Here is a 24,596-nt window from a genome sequence, read left to right on the forward strand (position 1 = left end):
ACCATAGCATAAACTTTGCAAACGGAGTAGTGGAAATATATTAGATTCTTGTAGCATCTTGATATTTCCCAGCTGTACGATATCTAAAAATTCTTAGTTATTTAATTAACTATTGGTAAATTCAGTTCACCAATTAGCAAAAGCTTGATGATTTGCATTTTTGAATAATCTGTTGGATTCCACCAGTTCAAATTCTTATAAAATGAACGGTTATAGATACAGATTATTAAATAGTTTTGACAAATTCGTTTATGGAAATATGTTAAAACCAACTACTACGCAGGTCAAGTCTTGTCGCGTCCATTCAAAATTTCAAAAACCAGCAAAAACAGAGATATTGTGCGAAAGGATCTGAAATCTGCATCAATCTGTCGTCAAACACTGCTCAAGCAACAACTCAAAGAGGATTATTCGAGGATTTGACATATCCTCGAAATGTGAGGTATGGAACCCAGAGATGCTATGCGGTGCTTCCTCCACCACCGACCGATGCTGACAGTATTTATGAGTTAACCATGTAGTTTGTCGGATAAACTTTGATTATCTAAATTGCATGATGATGAAGTCGAGTCAAGTACAAGACACTGAAGATGACCTTACAGTTGAGGTCGAAATACGTGTCTGTCAAAGTATGCAAATTCTTAGTGGAATTAAAAGGAACAGTACTTAACCCTATTTTCTTTTTATTCAATAATTGCATATCTTTCAAAACAGTAACACCAACCGATTCCAACCAATCTTCTGAGCTTGTTCCACAAACCTTCATCGGCATCAAGATGCATGACATGGCGACAAATCAATCTTCATTAACAACAAGATTGACCAATCACCATCTCCAATCAAACCAACATTTCTTTTCAGGGCCACCGAAAATTCCGCTCAAGGGTTAATTACCGAATTCAAAGGGTTCGTTCAAATAGTAAGTAACACTGAGGGGGGAGGGAGGTCTAGAGCTGTGTTACGCTTCATACAAAATTTCAAAATATCCCATATAGAAGTTGTTACGTGGGGTAGGGAGGGGGTCGAAAACTGCCAAATTTTGCATTACGTAATATATGGATGAACCCATGTAACATACTCCACTATCAATCGCCGTCTACAATAAAACTAAACCAAATCAAAATTTCGCATCACAGTCTTTATCAATGTTAATTACAGCATTCAATAATCGAAACTAATTCATAAACGGAAGTTATTCAACGTTAGACTTGCGGTCGTGTCTAGTAAACAACCCCTCCAACTTTTTATTCTTTTTCATCTACCGCCATGGACCAATCCAGAATGCCGTTCTTGGTCCCTCGTGTTCCAATTCCGAATATGGGGTCTACACCGATCAGAAGACCATCCCTTCCACCGGTTGCGACCCAGGAACAAACAAATCCGACGTCGAGGCAGCCCGAGCATGTGCACCCTGCTCCATCGGCGCAGAATGATCAGGAGTTTGGCGATAATCCGTTGCCCGATAACGTCGCGCTTGAAAGACAGCAACAATCAGTTCCAGAAGATCCTCAACAAAGCAGCCTTGGTCAGACATTATCTAATCTGGTGGATGCGCTAGATGCACTCAACAAACTCAACAATAATGGAGCGTACTCAACAAGCACAACAAGATCAGTTATAGCGCATGCAGCAGAATTTGGCACCGTCAATGGCAGGATAGCCTCCAACAGTGGCCCCTTGCCCTAATGCAGCGTTTCTCAAACTATGGGTCGCGACCCACTGGTGGGTCGCGGGCTGATTCTTGGTGGGTCGCGGAGTTTCTGGCGAAATTGTAATTCATGTCAACTTTACTTTATAACAAATTATATAGCTAGTCATTATCGAAATTTAGAAATACCTACTCTATTGAAGAATCGCCAGGTTTATTTCAAGAAATGCGATTTCTCCCTAATACTATTCAAACTTTTATATCATGATATACTCTTTGCTTGAAATATTTATATTGAATATTGACGCTACTACATGGGTTCACAATCAGAAGGTTTAGGATTATGATAAAATTTTCAAGAGTTAAAATTTTTGGTTGAAGTTGCATTTAGTATTACATGCCAGGTTCAGCAGCTAGAATTTCAGAAAAAAAATCCTAATACTAAAAACCGGCAAAAATCAACCGTTTGATGATTTCCACCGAGTTATTTGTTTATTTTTACTGACCTTTGGTTTAAGCTCACTTCAGTGAAATCTTGTCAAACTTCGGACAAATTTTTACCGAAACAGCGGAATAAGTGAAGGCAATAAAATACAAGTAAATATGTATGCAGGATCATATTAAATCGATAGGACTTATTTAACCAACCAGCAGTACTCCTTTTTTTTCTAGAAATTCTATTTGGTGCTTAGCCATTCGTCGTAATTATAGGGTAGCTTTTCCAACCAGATCTGTTCTGTTCCACGACACGATGATTTGGAAAGACTACGCAACTACGGCACCTTCTTTGAAAAGAAATTCTTTGCCGAAGAAATTCAAAGTCTTCTTTAATTCTAAAATGTGTGATTGACTCTCTAAAATCTGCGAAGCTCTGTAGTATGGCATGGAGTCGAAATGATTGGATTGGTATGAAAAACAACTTATTTCAAATTCTTGAGACAGGGAGTTTACCGAAACAGATTACTTGGGCACCTTAACTTTATTTTGACTTTTTTTTTCTAAACATTTGACATTCAGCAATTTCTGAAGGAATCCGTGGAGAAATTTTCCAGAAACTCCTTAGAGGAGTACCTGAAATAATCCTTGAAATATTCCTGCCGAAGCTGAAGTTGTCATAACTAGAGCCCTGAAATTTGATATCGAAAAAAAAATTATCTAGGTCAGTCACAGCAGATCTAAACCACAACCAAAGATGTAACAAAAAATATTTTTTTTTTCAAATCCAATCTTAAAAAAAAAGAACTAAAATATGTTTTATAAAAACATACTGGTGGGTCGCCAGTTTCTATTAAAATCAAAAGTGGGTCGCAAGCTGAAAAAGTTTGAGAACCCCTGCCCTAATGGATTCGAACAGTGGAACGATTTGAGCATTTTCCAGCAGCCAAGTGTATGGCCCGGGAATACCGGTCCCCCGCCAATGGCAAACATTAATCATGGAGGCCAATGGGCAATCGTTCCACCAGTGATGCTCAACGGAAACAATGCGAGATCATGGGCCGGCGGCAATACCGGGCAAAACGTCTTCGTGAATCCAGCTGTAAATACCGTTCCTCACAGCCCTAGGTTTCCAAACGTTCAGAGGTGATTTGGAACAAAGTCATCCGGTGGAATTTCTGTAAGATGTCGATCGTTTTGCAGAATCAATAAGGTTGGAACAAAACTGCAAACTACCCTTCGTTCCATCCTGTCTAGAAGGAGAAGCTAGAACGTAGGCACGAGGTTTCGGTTACCTGCTGGTGAACTACGACCACTTTCGCTTCCATTTCCTCCAACAATATTGGGGACAGCGTGCTCAGAGACTAGTACGTGAAGAAATTATGTACGGAAATTATGCAGCGAGAACTCCGTCAAAAATGGCTGATTATTTCTTGGCTTTAATCACAAAAGCTCGCCATCTGGATACAGCTCCGTCCGAATTAGAGCTCGTTTTGCACCTAACGCAACACTTCCCTCGTAGTGTCGGCGCACGAATGAGTAATTGCTCGGATATACAGTCCGCTTATACCCTTCTACAAACGTTTTGAGACCCCGAAACGACACCAACCAACCACAACCAATGCAAAATGCCAATACCAGCAACCGGCCTTGGAGAGGTCAGCAAAATAATAACAACGACGGTCAATGGCATAGAAATGTACAAGCTACAGTGACCTAGCTTGAGGACGACGGAAGTGCTGAAGTTCATTCGGTTGCCAATATATTCGTTGGTTCGGATGAACTGCTTGCCGAAGACGACGTGAGTGAGCAGCCCAAGCACGAGAAATACCCTCTAATTGAAGCACGCATCGACAGTTTGGTAAAGCTAGTCTTGCTGGACAGTGGAAATGAGCTAAGCTGCATCGACAAGACACTTAATGTCGAGTTGCAGTCAAGGGGGATACCGTTGGGAGAGTTTTCCGTACAGAATACTACCATCCAAACGGAAAAAGAAAAATGACAATTTCAAATCAGGTGTTTGTTCCAGTATACATCCAGAATGAGACCGTCGACGTTTGCCTGGCCGTGGTCGATGAGCTTCGCACACCGTTGATATTCGGCATGGACACTTTGCACTATTTGAAGGCTCAGATGGACTTGCAATGTCGAAAAGTCTGTTTGACACTGAACGGCCAAGAAATCGTGTTACCGTTCTGCGCTGGAGAATGGGGTCAAGACCGTGGGTGCCTACAAATGTGCCAAATTGAAGTAGGAGAAGAGAGCGCCCTGCCTTAGCCAGATTTAGTGAGTGGATCTCCGCTAGACGGGGATTTTGTTCGAAGTGAAGAAGAGCAGAGGAAACTGGACTCGCTTCTGGAAGAATTTTCAGATATTTTTTCGCATGTGCCTGGCCTAACTACCGAATACGAACATGAAATACCCGTAACTAACGACGTAGGGTACAACCAAAAGCAATATCCAATCCCATACCGCTACATCAACAAGGTGTGGGACCAAATCGACAAAATGGAGGAATGGGCGATCATATCTCGAGCGCCAACCGCTTTCATCAATCTGCTGGTGACCATGAAAAAGTCTGGGGAAGTTCGAGTGAGTTTGGATGCACGTCGCCTGAAAAAGACAACGAGAAACCTCCGGATTGTGCGGTTCGAGTACTGAGGAATCGGCCTTGTTTGCTGCTAACTCGTTCGCGCGGGACTGCCTGTCAACTTGCTTGGCCGCTGTGTAGAGTGGGATATAGAGTCGAGCGCTTGTGTAGAATGGGACGGGCTCACGCAGTCTGACAGATGCAATAGGCCGTGCTGCCAAATCGTATGTGACAACCACACATCTCCCTTCCTCTCAAAAAGTCTTGTGCTCGGGACTATACAAAAAAATGTATTCCTTCGTCTTCTGTTTTTGTTTACCAGATTTTTTTCCACCTTCCCATGTAATTCAAATGACTTTTCTCTTGAATTTACTGATTTTGTAAATTTACTTCAAAGATTGATTCCAAGGGAATATACTAATCCCATTAGATCTTACTCCCCAATAACTTTTTTTGAAAGGCAATTGCTTTTCATGATAAGTGCCACTTTCGAATATTTTTTATATGTATTCCTGACAAATTTGAAAATTCTCTACATTTTGAAAGAAAAATCGTCGTTTGAAGTATTAGGTATATACGCACCTTGTCGCAAACTTGTCGGTTTTACATACATATCTAGAATGACTATCAGCTGAGGTTTATGATATGAAATGTAAAATCAAAAGCATATCAAAGGGTACCTATTTGAAAAAAAAAAATATGTTGCAGGGACCTTAGGTGACCTTTTGAACTAGCTAATCAAAAATTCTCATGATTCGAATTCGAACATTGAAAACTTTCATCTCTGTAATGTAAGATGCAAACAACCCCCCCGTAACTTGACAGATGAGCTCAGTTTCGCGTACCTACTTGCAAATCGAAGATGTCGCTACTGTTCGTAAACAACGGGTCCATCCTTCACTGACGCAACAATTTTTGTCCATGCGAAAACACCTTTTTGTTTCGTGGTGAGTGGAAGCCAACAAGAGGCTAGCGTTTCGTATCAAAAGGACGTATTCAACAGAAGCGCAAAAACTAATGTTCATTAAATTGATATTATTTTGATTTTTCTTTTTGTTGTTGTAAGAAATGTAATAAAAGCACATGTTTCAATGGTATTCCATATTAATTGGTGACTGTGCATGCTAGACCAAACCGAAGATCAAACTCGAAAAAAAAACATCTGCGAATGATTATTTTTAACTTCCATTTTGGCTTGGCCACCAGATATGTAACTGTAAAATGTTAGCATAAGTAACCTAATTTATTACTTGCTGGTGCTTAATAACTGCACTAGAAGAATTTTTATGAAAGCCGACTATTTTGCCTTTACTTGTTTTATAGATATAATTTTCGCTTCTAGTAAAAAAAATCATCACGCCGCACTTAATTTCCATTTATGTACCACAAAAAAGCGGAAACAACGAATGAAGATTTCTGGTTAATGTTTTAATATTTTTTGCTCGGTTTGTTATTGTCGGTTTTCGTCCTTTTCAAAAGTAGCGCTTGCCGCTTTGAATCTGACAGTACCACCCGGACCAAAATTTTTAGGTACGCTGACGTTGTTCGGCAGCTGTCAAGAAGCTCCCGGGTTGGATGCAAATGAATTGTGGAATTTAGTGTCTCTATAATGAACACAACAAAAATCTCCTTGAATACTTTGAAAAATGCATCGGAACGATCCTGCCAATCAACTGGAATTAACAAAATGCTTACTGCATCAGTTTGTGTGATTACTGGAAGAGGTAATCCCTCGCACATGTTTCACCAACGATTAAATTTGTCACATTAAAGTGCCAGTTTGACCGTCATCGCACTTTCACAGAAAGACGATTTTGAAAGCGATTTAGGATCAGCGGGGTTGTTTCGTTAGTTATGAAAACACAAGCACAATTTATACCCCATATCAATCACACACATATTTAATCCAAACCTAATTGAAATACAGAGCATTAAAGTCATCTTATAAAATCCAAATGTAATGTGATTATGAGTAATTATCAACAAAATTACAACTAATATTTTTATTGTTTTAAAGCAGCTCATTGCTTAGCTTATTCGTTTTTTTCATCCACCATCCCAACAACTCATAGCGCGGTCATCTCGATCCGCTTCCAACAACTCATTGCGCGGTCATCCCGATCCGCTTCCGACAATTCATAGCGCGGTCATCCCGATCCGCTTCCAACAACTCATTGCGCGGTCATCCCGATCCGCTTCCAACAACTCATTGCGCGGTCATCCCGATCCGCTTCCGACAACTCATAGAGCGGTCATCCCGATCCGCTTCCGATCGATATGTTGATCCGATAATCTTGATAGCGAGATTAGCCTAATAGATTTCAAACCATTTGCAATTGTACTCAACGTAATCTTTTTCTATTTCATCGCTTTTTTGATTACCCAATAACCTAATCACATAAAGCGTTTAGCATTTCAAATGAGATTGTATGAGGGCCCATATAGCCGAGGCGGTAAACGCACGGGTATTCAGCATGACCATGCTGAGGGTGACGGGTTCGATTCCCGGTCGGTCCAGGATCTTTTCGTAAAGGAAATTTCCTTGACTTCCTTGGGCATAGAGTATCTTCGTGCCTGCCACACGATATACACATGCAAAATGGTCATTGGCAGAGGAAGCTCTCAGTTAAAAACTGTGGAAGTGCTCATAGAACACTAAGCTGAGAAGCAGGCTTTGTCCCAGTGAGGACGTTACGCCAAAAAGAAGAAGAAGAAGAAGAAGATGAGATTGTTTTAAACCATCTTGATGCGCAGAAAATAGTTCTTCTATATCGTTCTAAAAATCGGTATTTTATCCCTAAAACTACACGGAGACAAATTTCGTTCATTTGAAACAAAACTATTCATGTTTATTCGGTGTACTGGTTAAATGTTTAAACCCAAATATTTTAACAATGGGTAATTCTCGCTGAGACCGGCCCACTATTTACACCTTGTCTTCAAAAATGTTTAAGGTGCCGATTTCCTGAAAGCCCTCGCCTAAAAAGTAAGAAAAATGCATTTGGTTACTCAAATTGATGGACCCCTCGTTAGTTAGAGCCACAAAAATTTTGGCAGACCCCTCGATTTTGGTCAAATGGTGGCTCACTTAAACCGTTATAATTCGAAAGTTTCTCCAACAACCACCTGAAAACGAATTGTTGTTGAAAAGAGGAAAGATAAAGCTACTATTTACAATAATAAAAAGTTGGGTCGGCCATATTGATTTTGGCCGCCATCTTGGATTTTTACACCAAAACATTTTTTTCACCATGAGGGCAACCACCGATTTTCAAAATTTTTGCATCAATTGAAAGCTGGGACATTTATACATAACATATCAAAAAATTAGAGATGTCTTTTTCTTCTTTCAAAAGTTATCTGCAGTTTTGTAAATTAAGCCACGTTTTCTCCATACATTTCCATGCGCACCGGCGGCAGCGACATGCAACAGACACATTCTACCGTGACGTTACAACGTTTTGACGCATTCGTAGTCAGATTTTCCTCTATAACTCATGAAAACGAGCGTAAACCGCGAAATATTTTTTCATATTCGGATTCCTTGTAAAATTTCTGATATATTTGACCTACTGAACATTTAGTTTTCATTAGAAAAACGTGTTCAAAATGCGTATTTGTAGCGTGACGTTACAACGCGCTAGAATCCGACCCTCTCTAACGCGCTACCAACATCTTAAAAAATCTGCTCGGATTTTTATGATATTCTGATTTTTTTTTCCACCGTTGAAATTTATTGGTTTGTTCTTCAATTCAATGGAATAAAACATTTAAATTTCGGATTTGTTTTTGAATAATCGACTTTTACATTTCGTGACGTTACAACGCCCGTTCAGTTTCAAACAGGGTTCTGCTCTCGTTGTAACGTCACGAAAATGCACATCATGTTAGAATCAGAATAATCAGCCAAATTTACCCGAATTTGTGAATATATCATTGCATTATCTTCACTGCTTCAAGGGAAACTTTATTCTATTGAAAATCCGTTTTGTGATAAATGGCTCGGAGGGCCAAGTTATTGCTATCAATAGTATGAATACTCCTTCATGAATGTTAATGACACCGGCACCCATCTTTGGTTTAGTATCCCCCATATTCTTCTAGTTTTGTTCCAAAGACTAGCGCGCTGAGATCCGTTATTTAGCACCGCCAGATATTTAAAATTTTCAGCATATAACTCATCACGCCGTCGAGATAAGGCACATTATACCGTGACGTTACAACGTTTCTACGCATCCGTAGTCAGATTTTAAACTTTAATTCATAAAAACGACTGTAATCCTCAAAATATTTTATCATATTCAGATTCCTTGTAAAATTTCCGATATGTTTGACCTGTTAAACATTTAATTTTCATTAGAAAAACTTGTTTAAAATGCGTATTTGTAGCGTGACGTTACAACGCGCTAGAATTCGACCCCCTTTACCGCGCAACCAACATCTGGAAAAATTTGCTCGGATTTTTATTTTAAACTGAAAATTTCTCCCACCATTGAAATTTATTGGTTTGTTCTTCAATGCAGTGAAATAAAACATTTACATTTCGGATTCGTTTTTTTGATAATCGACTTTTACATTTCGTGACGTTACAGTTTGCCCGTTCAGTTTCAAACAGGGTTCTGCTCGCGTTGTAACGTCACGAAAATGAACATCATTTTTTAATCAGAATAATCAGCCAAAATTGCCCGAATTTGTGAGTATATTATTGCATTATTTTTACTGCTCCAAGAGCAACTTTATTCTATTAAAAATCTGTTTTGTGATAAATGGCTCGGAGGGCCAAGTTATTGCTATCAGCAGTACGAAAACTCCTTCATGAAAGTTAATAATACCCATCTTCGGCCTAGTACCACCCATATTCATTTAATATTGTCCCAAAGACTAAACCGTTGATATTCAATACTTCGCACCGCCAGATATTTAGATTTTGCAGCATAATCACGCCGTCGAATTAAACATTTTTTCAATAATTTATGCAATGTCATTGATTCAATTAAAAACGCTTTAAGATGTGCGAGCAGTTATTGAACCAAAGACATACCTGAGGATCTGCATATCACTTAGGGGCATCAATTTATGTGATGCCAGAGACAAATAGACCCAATTCTGACAAAAAAAAAAATCCATCCTATATATGAATTGATGGGCCGTATGATTTCAAATCCTTCCACTAGGAGGCGCTAGAGGGCATACACATTTTTAGTTTTACTTATCTCAGGATCGTGATTAATTGGAAAGATGGTTGCTTCATTAAAGTTGTTTGGTAGATCACTAGACTTTCAGTTTAATAGCCGTATGGTATTAATTTCTGCCACACAGTGGTGGTAGTTGCAAATTTTCAAAAGCATGCCAATTTTATTAATTACCCAAAACACATTCAACATGCCGTAGCTTTTTATAAAATATATCAAAAATTCTCAAATTTAGGCTGATAGTTCTTCATCTTGTTATCTGTAATATATACAATTTTGGACTTGATTGGTTAGCTCTACACAAAGATGGAGCGCTTTAAGCAGAATCATATTTTTGACTGTGTTCTATTAACTCTTACATCTCAGAAATAAGTGAATCAAATCAAATTAAATTTTGAAAGTTAAGAATTATATATTGATCTTTGATTACAATTTGATTTGAATACAATATGTCCAAAGTGAAAAAAGTTCCAGCTTGTAGAATACTTTTCAAGAAATTCTAATCCCTTGGCTGCTTTTGCAAAATGGAAACTAACGTCTTCTAGTGACAAAATCTCGCATCTATTGGTAAATCAACTGCAAGTCCATTACTTACCAAACAACTTTGCCGAAGAAATCGTATTTCTATGTAAAAGGGATCCTGAGATGTATGAAATTAAAAATTTATAAGTTCTCTCTCGAACTTATCATCAACTGTAAGTCTTTGAACAACTTAATAACTGTGTAATTTCGTCAGTATTTTGTCTGTTGGCCCCTCATATCACAGAAATTTTCGGTTTGAGTGGTACTAGATTACGATTAAAAAATTTACAATATCGCAGTACAATTACATCGTAGAGTTTGGCCAAACACCATCTCCCCGTCCTTCAAAAGTCTACGTAGTTTATTAACCGGCAATGGTACGCAATTTATGAAAGATATCTCAAAAAAGAGCTCATACACAACGAGAACGAAACTGTTTTGAATATAGAACTACGTCCAAGCCAGAAAGATTTGGTCTTTTCCACAGAACTTTTTTTCGTGACGTTACAACGCAAACTTCAACCAGGTGAAACTCAGGCTTCCGTGAACCGATTTTCTTTTTTTTAATCGCATTTGAAAGATCTTTTCGAGTACAAAGAGCATACAAAATTTCATATTTGTAACGTTTTCCGTATTTGAATAAAATTTAAAAATGTTGATTTTTCGTGACGTTACAACGCAATAAAAACCCATACTATGATCAGCCATATTTCAGAGTTGTAAAGTCTTCCGATTAAAAATCTTTTTATGCTAAAAAATCTACATACATTTAGCTACAAATGATGGAAGACTTTTGAAAAATCAGTGTGTTTTTGTTTAAAATACGATAGTTTGGATGAAAAGTGTGCCTAAAAGACTTAAAATCACGATTTTAATGTTAATATTAATCGTCATTCAATGTATATTTATTGCAACACTAATATCATGTCGAATACATTTTTGGATGACAAAAGAAATGTAGAATGTGATAAAAATGTCAAATATGCCATAACTCAACTTTGAAAAATTGGTATTGATGATACGGGGCCCGTAGAATGTGTCAACAGCATCCGAGTTTACGCCTGCATGTATACACAAAGGCGCGTGCCGCAAAATTTGGGCAAATCGGAGGTTCGTTTCCGTTTTTGACTGTTTCTCAATGATGCGGGCATTGTTTTTATAACTTTTTTAGTGTTTTGAAAAGCTTAAACCTTCAGCTTTCCATTAGTGGATTCAGAATTTAAATTCGTGTTCGTAAACACTGCGAAATAACGCTGCATTTATGTAAACAGCCGGCACCGGACCCAGTGCGCAAAAGTGGCATGATTTACAATTCGGCAGATAACTTTTGAAAGAAGAAAAAGACATCTCTAATTTTTTGATATGTTATGTATAAATGACCCGGCTTTCAATTGATGCAAAAATTTTGAAAATCGGTGGTTGCCCTCATGGCGAAAAAAATGTTTTGGTATAAAAATCCAAGATGGCGGCCAAAATCAATATGGCCGACCCAACTTTTTATTATTGTAAATAGTAGCTCTATCTTTCCTCTTTTCAACAACAATTCGTTTTGGGGTGGTTGTTGGAGAAACTTTCGAGTTATAACGGTTCAAGTGAGCCACCATTTGACTAAAATCGAGGGGTCTGCCAAAATTTTTGTGGCTCTAACTAACGAGGGGTCCATCAATTTGAGTAACCAAATGCATTTTTCTTACTTTTTAGGCGAGGGCTTTCAGAAAATCGGCACCTTAAACATTTTGGAAGATAAGGTGTAAATAGTGGGCCGGTCTCAGCGAGAATTACCCCAATAACATATTGATTCATAAAATACTCGACGGGGGGCTCGTTGCATAAACAAACCGAACATAAACAAAACCCATAAGTTCCAGCTGCAAGATCAAATATTTCCTCCCAAATGTTTGCACGACCTGCAACACAAAACAAAAACTTCCACATTTATTTCCTCGTTTATTTCTAACATAACTTGTCAGAAATAATTAAAAAATGCATGTTTATTTCAAGCATGGATTACATTTTACCAGTTTCATTTTTGTGACCTAAACAGTTGAAAAAAATTTCAGGTAAAAGAGGCGCAAAACAAGCAACAGAGAAGGCGTCCAGACACGAATGCCACATAAGTGGTAAAGTGTCTTTAACCCTAAAAGGGATACCTTCATGGTCTCAGTTTCGTCACTTCGCTGAGTGTGTTCCATCAAAGACGAGCTCTGAAAGGCGCCTGGGGTCCAATGGGCCCCAGGTATCCCTTTTAGGGTTAATAAATATTAATAATAATAATAATAATAATAATAATAATAATAATAATAATAATAATAATAATAAAAGAAGGCGCGGCGATTACTCTCTATCTCAACTGGTAACAGATAGTGATATTATCTCGAAAATTTTTGTTGCAGACAAAACGGAAGATGAATTTGTTGCGTACTTTACAAATCGTGAATTATCGATTATTACAAACTTAAAATCGAAACTGTTTCATAATAGATCTCCGTTGCCGTGTTTACCGACTCGAAGTTTCCGCTCGAAAATCGCAATGCAAGGCTTAAAAATCTCTTAAGTCGTGGTGCACGACCTTTATCCTATTCTGTTCAAGTTGGGACAATATTATGTCGTATTGGGTGGATTGTCGCAACAAATGCAGTTTGCGACATTGTCATAATTGTTGCGCGATTGTTGAGTTTTAAGTCACTGGGCCTGAACAAATTCACAATTTATCTGAGGTTACCTCAAATATTTATGGTTTAGCGCAAGTCGCTGAGCACATCTTTACTTGCGCCAATTATTTTCAGTGTGCCACCGGGTATTGAATTGTGCCTCAGTGTGCCCCAAAGTGCTACTGCTTGATGATTCAGATTTTGCTTGGCAACTACCAAGACAACCAACTGTTTGTTTTCATTTTGCAGGTCAAATGCACATGGTTGCCTAGTTTTTTCACCCAAACTCAAGTGTCAAAATTGTGCCTCAGAGTGCCTCGGTGTGCCACACAGCGTATAAGACGGTGTGCTTGGCACCTCTTGGCACAATGTTCCAAGCGACTAGCCCCTTGGGTTTAGCCATATTTTTCTCCTGTGTGTATCTGACAAGAACAATGTGAAATATGATTCTTACAATTCCCTTGCGTCAATACCCAAGATAGGATAAATTTTCAATGTGAAAACCAGGCATTTTGCATGTTCACCAAATCGGTGAAAACTGGGAAAATTAATCTCAAAATAATCCAATCAATTCAATGCAAACCCCTGCGCACTCGGACTACTTAATCTTGTATGTAGACAAAAAAATGCTTTTTTTTCCTGGTTCCCGCTTCTGAACCACTGCGACGACAACAAATTGTTTTTTTTCAACTACGATATTGCGGCGCTCATAATAAATCCACATTGGGCGGCGGCGATATGCCCGCGAGGAGATTCCCGCGATACAGACGCAATGTCAAAATCGAACGGATATTGTCACCCACCCAGCAGCATTGCAGCAGCCTTAAGGCCGTCCATATCAAAACAAAAGTTAACACAATGGCAACTCAGGTGGCCAAAAATTGTAATTATATTTATCGCGACATTGATTCACTTATATGCATACGCATCACCTCGTCGGCTTTGTGTTTAATAATCGGGATGTTATTTAGTGATGCTGCATGGAGATACGACTCCATTTTTTCCATTTCCACATTGCGTCTGTATTGCGTGCATCTCCTCGCGGCCATATCGCCGCAGCTTCATGTGGATTTGATATAAGCACCGCATGTAGAATTTCTGACCATCAGGTCGCTTATAGTGGTGCGGTCATATTTTTGCAACTTGATAGAACAGAAGAAGACTAACGCGTTCCGCGGATTTATCTTGCAAGGCACAATATTACTAAACCTGAACGCCACAAAATCAACTCACCTCAGATCTGAACTAAAATTCTCCGCTTCCGCTTCCGATAGCACTGGACACTGGGCAAGCAATCACAATAAACACCCATCTCTATTTTCTCCTCCGACACACGCGAAACAACTTTTTTGTAATTGCGTTGCGAATTAACCTACTTTTCACTCGCGGAAACAATGTTAAAACGGCCTACTTTTCTTCACTGAAGCAAAGGTGCCGAAAAGTGCTACTTTTCGGCACTTTTGCCAGCACACACTTTTTGTTAAGTACCGCTTCTTCCGTAGATACAGTTGCTGCTTCTACATGCACTGAGCAGTTCGAATCCGAATCAGGACGATTCAGATTCTGCTAGAGAGATTATACTGTACGGATATTTTTGCAATTACAAAAAACTTCGGCAAGCCTCGTTGGATAAACGTACAACTCGTTCTGAAAAAATCATCATTTTGCAACTTGTTGCATAAATAACTATTACAACACGCTATGGCCGATTCCTCGTAGGCACCCAATTATGAAAGATCCGGAAAACTGCCGGGAAATCCGGCTCCTGGCAGGATCGCCAATGTGCGGTTCGAGTACTGAGGAATCGGCCATAACGTGCGGATTCACACGCGGGTCACTTGTGCTTCTGTTTGCTGCTAACTCGTTCGCACGGGACTGCCTGTCAACTTGCTTGGCCGCTGTGTAGAGTGGGATGTAGAGCCGAGCGCGTGTGTAGAATGGGACGGGCTCACGCAGTCTGACAGATGCAATAGGCCGTGCTGCCAAATCGTATGTGACAACCACACACGGATGTACAGCAGATAGTGCAGAAGTTCAGCGATATTCGTATTTTTTCGTTAATAGACCTTACTAGCTCGTATTGGCAGATACCAATTAAGCCAGGTCATCGAAAGTATACGGCGTTCCTGTTTGAGACGAGATCATACGTGTTCAACGTTCTCCCTTTCGGATTATGCACTGCAGTAGCCAGTTTTTTTCGCGCAATGGACGTCATATTGGGTCCGGAGATTTTAGAGTTCATCGAAAAATATTTGTATGATTTACTGGTAAAATCCAGTTCATTCAACGAGCACCTAGAACATCTCCGAAAATTATTCACTCGCCATCGGAATGCAGGACTGACTATCAGCGCGTCAAAAAGTGAGTTTTGTAAAACGAGACTCAAATTCCTGCGGCATATCGTGGGACAAAATGGGGTCAGCATCGGTTCAGACAAAGTGTCGGCCATTCAGCAGTTTCCGGAGCTCTGTGATCAGAAATCCCTGAAATCGTCCCTGGGACTAGCTAGTTACGTTTCGCGGTTTACGCCCCAATAAGCTGCGATTGCAAAACCACGCTACATTCTTCTACGTGCGGAGATGATATGGGAATGGTCGGAGGTGGAAAAAGAAGGCTTCAACGCCGTGAAGCACCTCTTTTTACGCCACACTAAACCTTCGTTATCCCCTAATGGATAAGAATTTTGCGTGCAAACGGACAGTTCGTATCAAGGACTAGGTGCCATGTTGTTCCAATGGGATTAGGGATGTAGTACCGGTAGTACCGGTACCGAAAATCCCGGTATTACCGACCAATTTTTGGTACCGAAATACCGGTACTGACGGAAGCTTGGTATCGGTACTTTCGGTACCGGAAAATATCTCCCGAAACGCTGAAATACGATCATAAGTGTAGCTAAAATGCTAAAATGGATATAAACGAAAGCATGTAAAACCAAGTACTTTGACAATTATCGTTTCATATATGAATTGCTTTAAAAAAAATATAGTTTAGGGTTTCTGGTTATTTCTTTAGTTTTTAGAACTCGTATATAATATCATCAAGGTAAAATCAGTTAAATCTTCTGCTGTCTTCACCTTGTAGCTATGTATCTGAATTTAGTACATGTAAGGTTGTTCCTGTTTTGTTTTAGACTGACTAACATAAATACTATCTATTAAACTGTGCAGAGGCTAAAAATAGCTTTAATACAGTTCCATACAACTCATTTCTTTTAATCTATCTATATTTTTTTGTTTAATTTAGTATTTTCTTGTTAGATTTTATGATATTCCTGAAACCTGAATTCACAAATGATTGGTATATTTTAGATTTTCTGTACAAAATAGATTACTCTTAATTTTAGTGACATTTTTTTCAGTACCGGTATTTTACCGGTACTACCGGTACTGTAAGCTCCAGTACCGAAATACCGGTACTCACCGAAAGTGGTCGGTACTGCGACCCCCAAATGGGATAATCAAAACGAGCGAATGGTTATCTCCTACGCCAGTCGTCTGCTACAAGCCGCGGAAAACAAATGGCGACAGTATCTACTTGGGAGCCACTTCACCGTGTACACCGACCACAAAGCCCTAATTTTCCTTAAACGATGTCAACTTCTCAATGGTCGTCTGACAAGATGGATCCTTTTCCTTCAACAATTCATTTTTGACGTTCAGTATTGCCGGGGTAAGGACAACGAGATAGCTGATGCCTTATCACGCTACCCGGAGGGAAGTCAGACCACGCCACTACGTCCAAACAGACAATTTGCCATAGCCCGATTGACACCAGAAGAAAAATCCTTTCGCCAACTTATGTGACAACTACCATCTACCAGAAAGCCGATGCTGGGATTCATGGTTTTCAAACTGGAGAATATACGAAGGTCAATGGTGCTCTTTGTGAAAAATCATCGTAAAGCAATATGGTGGGAGTAGTTTTACGCTTCTATCAAGACCAGTCCGGACACTACGGGCTACCAAAACAGTTCAAGCGCAGAATAAGATAGTATACTGGAAAGGTATGCGGGGTGACGCTAAGGCGTACATACGGGCTTGTTTCACCTGCCAGCGTTCGAAACATCCGACATCGCGACTTCATGGTACTCGACGCAGCATAATTCCGGGTGGACCAAATGAACTGTTGTCAGTGGATCTTTTTGGTCCGCTTCCATCTGGACCAGCAGGCGTTCGTTACGTATTCGCATGAGTGATGTGTTCACAAAATATGTAACTTTGGATGCGGTGAAGAAGCCTACAGCCTGTGTGCTTTGGGGAAAACTGGAGAAACACATTCAGGAGCTCGGAAAACCATCAACCGTCTTGTGTTATCAAGGTACCCAGTTCACTGCAAATTATAGGATAAGGATGTTGAAGTCTAGGGATATCAAACTAGTATTTACTTCAGTGCGCCATCCCCAAGCTAACCCGGTCGAGCGTACCATGAGAGAGCTGTCTAGACTTTGCCGGGCCTATTGTCGCAGCAACCATCGACTCTAGGCAAAAAGCTTGCAGCAATTCAGCCGTTGGATTAATTGTACCTACCATGAATCCACTGGTGCAACTCCCTACGAGCTGCAATTTAAGGAATCCCCCAAGGACTTGTTTTGTTTTCCACCATCAGATCAGTATTCTGTCAACTTCGATCAGGTCCGCCTCATATTGCAGAACAAGGCGGATAAGCAAAATAAGCGGGCGAAGAAGCAAACAGTGCGGTTCATCGTTGGCGATCAAGTGCTGCTGATGGCTAATCCCATGTCGTCTGAAGCTGATGCCATAATCAGGAAGTTCTTGGACGTCTACGAAGGACCCTTTGAGATCAAGGAAGTTGTGCAAGAAGATGTGTTTTTACTGCAGCATCGAGATTCCGAAAAAGTAAGGGGAATGTTCCACATAAATTTACTCAAGCCTTTTGTCCAGCAGTGGTAGCCGCAAACTTTGTCCAACAATGCGTTTGATGAAGGGGGGAATTGTAACAACATGGATTGAACCCTGATGGAACCAACCGATACGATGTGGATGCCGCTGTGTGCTGGGAGTGTGGAGAGTGTCAGTGGATAGCGCAGCTTTTGAAGCAGAGTGACGCAGCTCCTAAAGTCCGCGATCTAAATAATACAAAATAAGTGAATTTCCATGAACTACGAAGAATTAAACAAATCCAGTGAAAAATCCCGTTTTATTAGTTATTTCGAGTGATTGAATATAATAGGCTATAACTGGTACACTTACCCTAAATAGAGAATTTCCAGCCCAAAACACGAAAAAATGCCATTTGTGACACGATATTTTTTAATATTTATGTATAAAATTTTTAACATGCCCTGGATTTTATGAATGATTTACTTTTGCATCAATAAATAATCATTTTTCTACACCTAACTTTAAAAAAGGGCGTATGGAAAAATATATTTAATTTTCATCTAAAAAAACTAAAATACGATTCGTTGGATTGAAATGGTGGCAGTTCGTTCTCGGATTTCAAGAGAGGCAGACGTGTTCGAGTGAAGCTCTGAAAGTGTTTTCTTTTCTATAGAATTTTGCCTACGGGCTATTTTTCGATATAACAATAGCTTAAGTGAAACGGAACAATGGCGGAATCAGTTCTTCGTGCAAACTCACTACGTTTGCGATTTGAGCGAGGTCAACCGGGACCGAGTGATGCAGAAATCTTTGCCTTTGTGAAGGGAAAAATGGGACTGAAGAGCAATAACCTGCTCTCCATGTACAAGGAGAAACCGGAACAGTCGGTCATCATCAAGTTCAGGACTGAAGATGACCTCAAGGAAACACTACTTCGCCTACCGGGATCCATGGAATTTGCCTACAACAAATACCAAAGCACAACTGTGCAGGTATCTGCAGCTAGCGCAATTGTACGTTATGTGCGAATCTTCAACCTCCCGCCGGAAGTGGACGACCGAGACATCTGGACGGTTTTGTCCAGATACGGGAAAATTCAAAGGACGATTCGAGAGAAGTATGCGGAGAGCACAGGATTTCCTATTTGGAACTCTGTCCGTGGAGTTTACATCGAGCTCAAAGAAGGATGCGAATTACCGGCAACGATACTCGTACGCAATCAACGCGCCCGAGTATATTACGATGGCCTCGTGAACAAGTGCTTCCAATGCGGAAGTGCAAGCCACTTGAAAGCTGAATGTCCAAACCGGTCATCAGTAAACGATCGACTAAAACGAGATCAGAACGACGTACGAAATCATGGTACGTACAGCGGAGCGTTAATGGGAAATTGGACGAAATCGAACGCATCAGGAGAAATCGCGGAGCAGGGAACAATGGTTAACCTTAACCAATTGTTTTCTAAACCAAGGACGGACGATTCAATGTGTGGATCGAACAATATGGATGATGTAGCGGAAGCGGAAGGTCAAGCAGTGGAGGAAACAATTGCGGCGGATGGGGCATCGTCGATGGATGTGATAGTGGAAGCGGAAAACATTGCGAAAGATACGAATACCAAACCAACGGAAAGAGGGGAAGTAGCGGTTGCTGTAGATGATCAATCTACGGTTGACGATGTGGTAGTGTCCACATCAGAAGCGAGTAGCCCGGAGAAAAGCAGTTCTAGCGCCGTGGGAGAAATTTCGTCGGTGGACGGTAACAGACAGGCTGTTGCTGACGTCACAAACACCGAGCAGATGAACGCAACCAGAAACGCTGGGGAGGATTGGATAAAAGGTACGAAAAGGGGAAGGAAGCTTACGAAGGGAAAACGTGGGGAGCAATCTAGCTCAAATACATCAGCAGAATCGAGTGAAAGGGAAGAGGGTACACATGAAATTCCAAAAACGAACATCTTATCGCAACAACAAACAGTGATAACAAGAAGTCGATCTAAACAACCCAAGTTAAGCCAAAAAAACGGTGAAAAATGAAGTGCAGCATTTCTATTATTTTTTTATTTCAATGAAGTTATTTAGTTATTGAATAATGGATTACGTTTTCAAGATTGGTTCTGTAAATTTTAACAGTTCAAGTACTGCGGTCAACAAATTTCTTTTGAAAGATTTTGTTACAAATCATGAAATTGATATTCTTTTTATCCAGGAGCTCTGCTTCGATAATTTCTCGTTTATTCCGTCTCACAATGCAATTGTTAATGTGGCTGGAGGTAGTTCCGGAACTGCCATATTGATTCGAAGGACCTTTGAATATAGCCAACCGTTACTAGATCCAAATGGCAGAATCTCCTCTGTTATGGTGAACAATATCAACTACGTTAATATTTATGCCTACTCCGGTAGCAACAGGAAAAAGGAGCGCGATAAGCTTTTTATGGATAACAAGGGCCCATATAGCCGAGGCGGTAAACGCACGGGTATTCAGCATGACCATGCTGAGGGTGACGGGTTCGATTCCCGGTCGGTCCAGGATCTTTTCGTAAAGGAAATTTCCTTGACTTCCTTGGGCATAGAGTATCTTCGTGCCTGCCACACGATATACACATGCAAAATGGTCATTGGCAGAGGAAGCTCTCAGTTAATAACTGTGGAAGTGCTCATAGAACACTAAGCTGAGAAGCAGGCTTTGTCCCAGTGAGGACGTTACGCCAAGAAGAGGAGAGAGGAGAGGATAACATCGCTATACATCTCAACAAAGCAGGAGCCATTTTTAATGTAGCCGGAGGGGATTTCAACTGCATTTTACAAGGATTTGATGCTGCAGGTTCTAACAAAAATTATTCGACAGGTCTTAGTAAACTTATTCACTTATTTGGGTGGAAGGACATAGCTCTAGAACTTAAAAAGAACGTTTTTACCTTTATTAGAAACGAAAGTAAATCGAGAATTGACCGATTTTATGGACCGCCGGATTTTGTTAAAAAGTGAAGAGTTTTGAAACTATTGCTGTGCCTTTTTCGGATCATTGTGCCATTATGATGAAAATAACAATGAGTAAAGATGAGATGATTTGCCGTGGGCGTGGGTATTGGAAAGCCAATACAAGTTTATTAAGAGATGATGATATTATTCAAAAGTTTAGCCGAGACTATGATTCCTGGAAGATTCGCCAAGTGTATGCAACCAATAAATCCCTTTGGTGGAACGATGTTTGTAAGAGCAAGATAAGACAATTTTTCAAATTCGAGAGTTGGATGCTTAACAGTAAAATCTTTAACGAGAAAAATTATTTCTATGGAAAAATGCAGGAGTGGTTTGATAAAAAATCAGCGGGAATGGAAACTTATTTAGACATATCGATGATCAAATCAAGACTTATAGAAATTGAATCAAAACGTCTAGAGCACTTCGGTTCTACAATGGATGAAAAAACATTATTGCAGGGAGAAATGATGAATATTTTCCAAGTTTCAGCGCAGATCAAACGGCTTGCGTCAAGTAGCAATTTCAAATTGAAGAACAATAACTGCATCGAAACAAATAACGGAACGTTAAAAAAAATGGTGCACGATTATTACGTGGAACTTTTCTCAAATGATTGTTCTAATAATGGATATGCTGAAGCAGATGATCCGATTCGTTACATTTCCAAATCGCTTAATGATGAAGACAGGGCAAAATTAATGGAACCCGTTACAGAAAACGAACTTAAGCTTATTCTTGAAAGCTGTTCACGGAAGAAATCCCCTGGCCCAGACGGGTTACCTTACGAGTTTTATATCTTGAACTTTGATTCCTTAAAGGATGACTTAGTAGATCTTTTCAATGGATATCTTAGCGGTACTTTTAGGCCTCCTAAAAGCTTTAGCGAGGGAATAGTAACTCTCATTCCGAAGAAAGGAGGCAATAGTCTTTCTTTGAACGATTATCGCCCTATAAGTTTATTAAATTGCGATTACAAGCTTTTTACTAAAATTATTGCTGAGAGGATTAAACCGATGTTGAATAAATTGATTGGAGAGGGGCAGAAAGCTTGCCTGCCGAATATGTCTAGTGTGGATAACCTGAAAGATTTTTTTTTATTCTTAATCACTTAACCTAATTTACAGCTCTATTGTCCACTGGGGCACTACGTGAACAATTTCAATTGACAGCTGCACTTACATTTTGTACAGCGCCTAGATTCTATTCTACTTTATCGAACTAGTTGCCTTGCTGCTGCTTTCACTTTTTTCTACTTTATGCCTAGTAGAATGATGAGCACAAGGATGATGATGGATGGCCGTTGTTTCTTTCCAGTCCGATTGGGGGTCCATTATGAGTAGCAGTTCGCTGATGTCCAGGTATCCGGGTCCGTTTGAGCCATGGGGCTCAGAAGAGGGTCAGTGTCAGTTGCTCTCGGGGGAAAAGCAACTGACGAAAAATTGCAAGTGCCGGGGCTGGGAATCAAACCCATGACCATCCGCATATGAAGCGAACGTGTGACCAACTACGCCACGGGCCCCGGCTACCTGAAAGATGTTCGAAGAGTTTTAGCCAAATCATGTGAATCGAAGAATTTCAAAGCGTGCCTAGTAAGTGTCGATTTGAACAAAGCGTTTGATCGTGTAAATCATGAGTATCTCTGGAAAATTTTAGTGAAGTTCGGTTTTCCGTCTAATATTATTGAATGTATCAAAACATTGTATTGTAACGCTACTTCGAGGGTCTTGGTTAATGGCTTTCTCACGCCAGAAATCAACATTAACTGCTCGGTCCGACAAGGGTGTCCCTTAAGCATGATCCTCTTCGTGCTTTATATTGAACCACTGCTTAGGAATATTGCAAACAGCATTCCTGGCATACTTGTTTATAACAAGTTTGTCAGCATTTTAGCTTTTGCAGGCGACATTATCTTGTTGATTAGAAATGATATAGAATTTGATCTGTTGCTTAGTATTTTTGAAAATTTTTCATTATTTGCGAAAATTAAAATCAATTACAGTAAATCTTTTTTTCTTCGACTAAACCAGGCTAAAGTAGGGCCTCAATTGATTCAGGAAACTGATTGCCTCAGAGTTTTAGGAGTTGATTTCAAGAAAAACTGGAGCAGTTCTGTAGATTCAAACTACAAAAAATTAATTGCAAGCCTAAAAGCTACCTTACAGCTAAACTATGTGAGGAAATTGAGTATAATTGAGAGATGTCAAGTATTGAACATTTTCATTCTTTCGAAACTATGGTATGTTGCTCAAATATTTCCACCATCGAATTCGTATATAGGCCAAATTAAAGCGGCATGCGGAAAGTTTATTTGGGTCGGACAAGTGTTCAAGATTAATAGAAATCAACTTTACCTCGACTATCTAAAAGGAGGTCTCAGGCTGGTGGATCCCGAGTCAAAATGCAAAGCCTTGTTTATTAAAAATATCTTGTATAATGTAGATGTCAATGGTGATATGACCGAAGAAACCTTTTTATTAACGTTAAATCAACCACACAGATTGTCAGGAAACGCGAGAGAGTGGATAGAAATCAGCAAACATTTAAAGAACAATTTCAATTTGTGTACTACTAAACTGTTGTACGATTATTTCATAGACGAAATACATCAGCCTCCAAAGGTTGAAGCAGATTATGCTGCTGATTGGAGCATTATTTGGGAAAACTTAAGTAAAACTTTTCTTACATTAGTGGACAGATCAAACGTGTACTTATTTTTAAATGATGTCATTAGTAATAAAGAAAAGCTACTGGCGTACAATATTGGAAACCTAGCATCATCGAATTGTGTAAAATGTGGTTTAATAGACTCTAATTTCCATCGTATCAAATCCTGCTTGGAGGCCAAAAAAATATGGGCTTGGTGTAGCGATATTATTCGTAATCGTTTGAAATTAAAATTTAAAGACATGGAGGATATTCTGCAATTTCCGATCCAAAACAACAAAAAAGAATTGAAAGCGGCCTTATGGTTAACTGTTCGAGCAATTTCAATCAAAGTGGCAGCGCAGGGACAATCTTTGTTTATTTTCAAGAAGGGAATAAGAGAGTTGAGATGGAATAACCGAGCCGCGTTTAGGGCAGAATTTGGAACATGTTTAAATATTTGTTGACCGTAGTTTGAATTGGAATCCAGGGATCGACTAAATGTAAAATTAGCATTAAGAATGAACGAACTCTGTATCTTCTACTCTGTAATTCTAAATTAATTAAAAAAAAAAAAAAAAAAAATGATGTTTTCGAAGATGTTTGAGGACATTTGAAGAACTTTCAGAAAAAAAATATCCAAAAATCTTACCCTTAGATTTTTCTTATTATTATTCTGTAGAAAGCTGACTAATATACGATGCACAGGAAGGCGAAATGAATAAGAGCTCATCCGTTGACGGATACATCATCAATACTAGGTACAATAAAAACTCGTGAAAATCAGGGATTTATCTCGAAATCAAAACCTTTCTGCCTACCTAAGGTATTGAATTAGAATTATTGTAATTGTTTGAAAAATGTCAATCGAAACAAATTGGTGAAGTCACTTGCAAGCTAACACACAACTATGAACCAGTAGGCATCGTGTCTGCCGGCTACCCACGTTTGAAAACAGGCCGATTGAAAACCGACTACCGTGTACGAAAGAAAATATCGAATTTCTTCGCAATTAGAAAGGAACGCATATCATCACTTCAAGATCGGGAACCTGATTCCAGGATCGCGTAGCGAAAATCTCTCT

Source organism: Aedes albopictus, chromosome 1 (assembly GCF_035046485.1).
Source record: "Aedes albopictus strain Foshan chromosome 1, AalbF5, whole genome shotgun sequence".
NCBI classification, from domain to species: domain Eukaryota; kingdom Metazoa; phylum Arthropoda; class Insecta; order Diptera; family Culicidae; genus Aedes; species Aedes albopictus.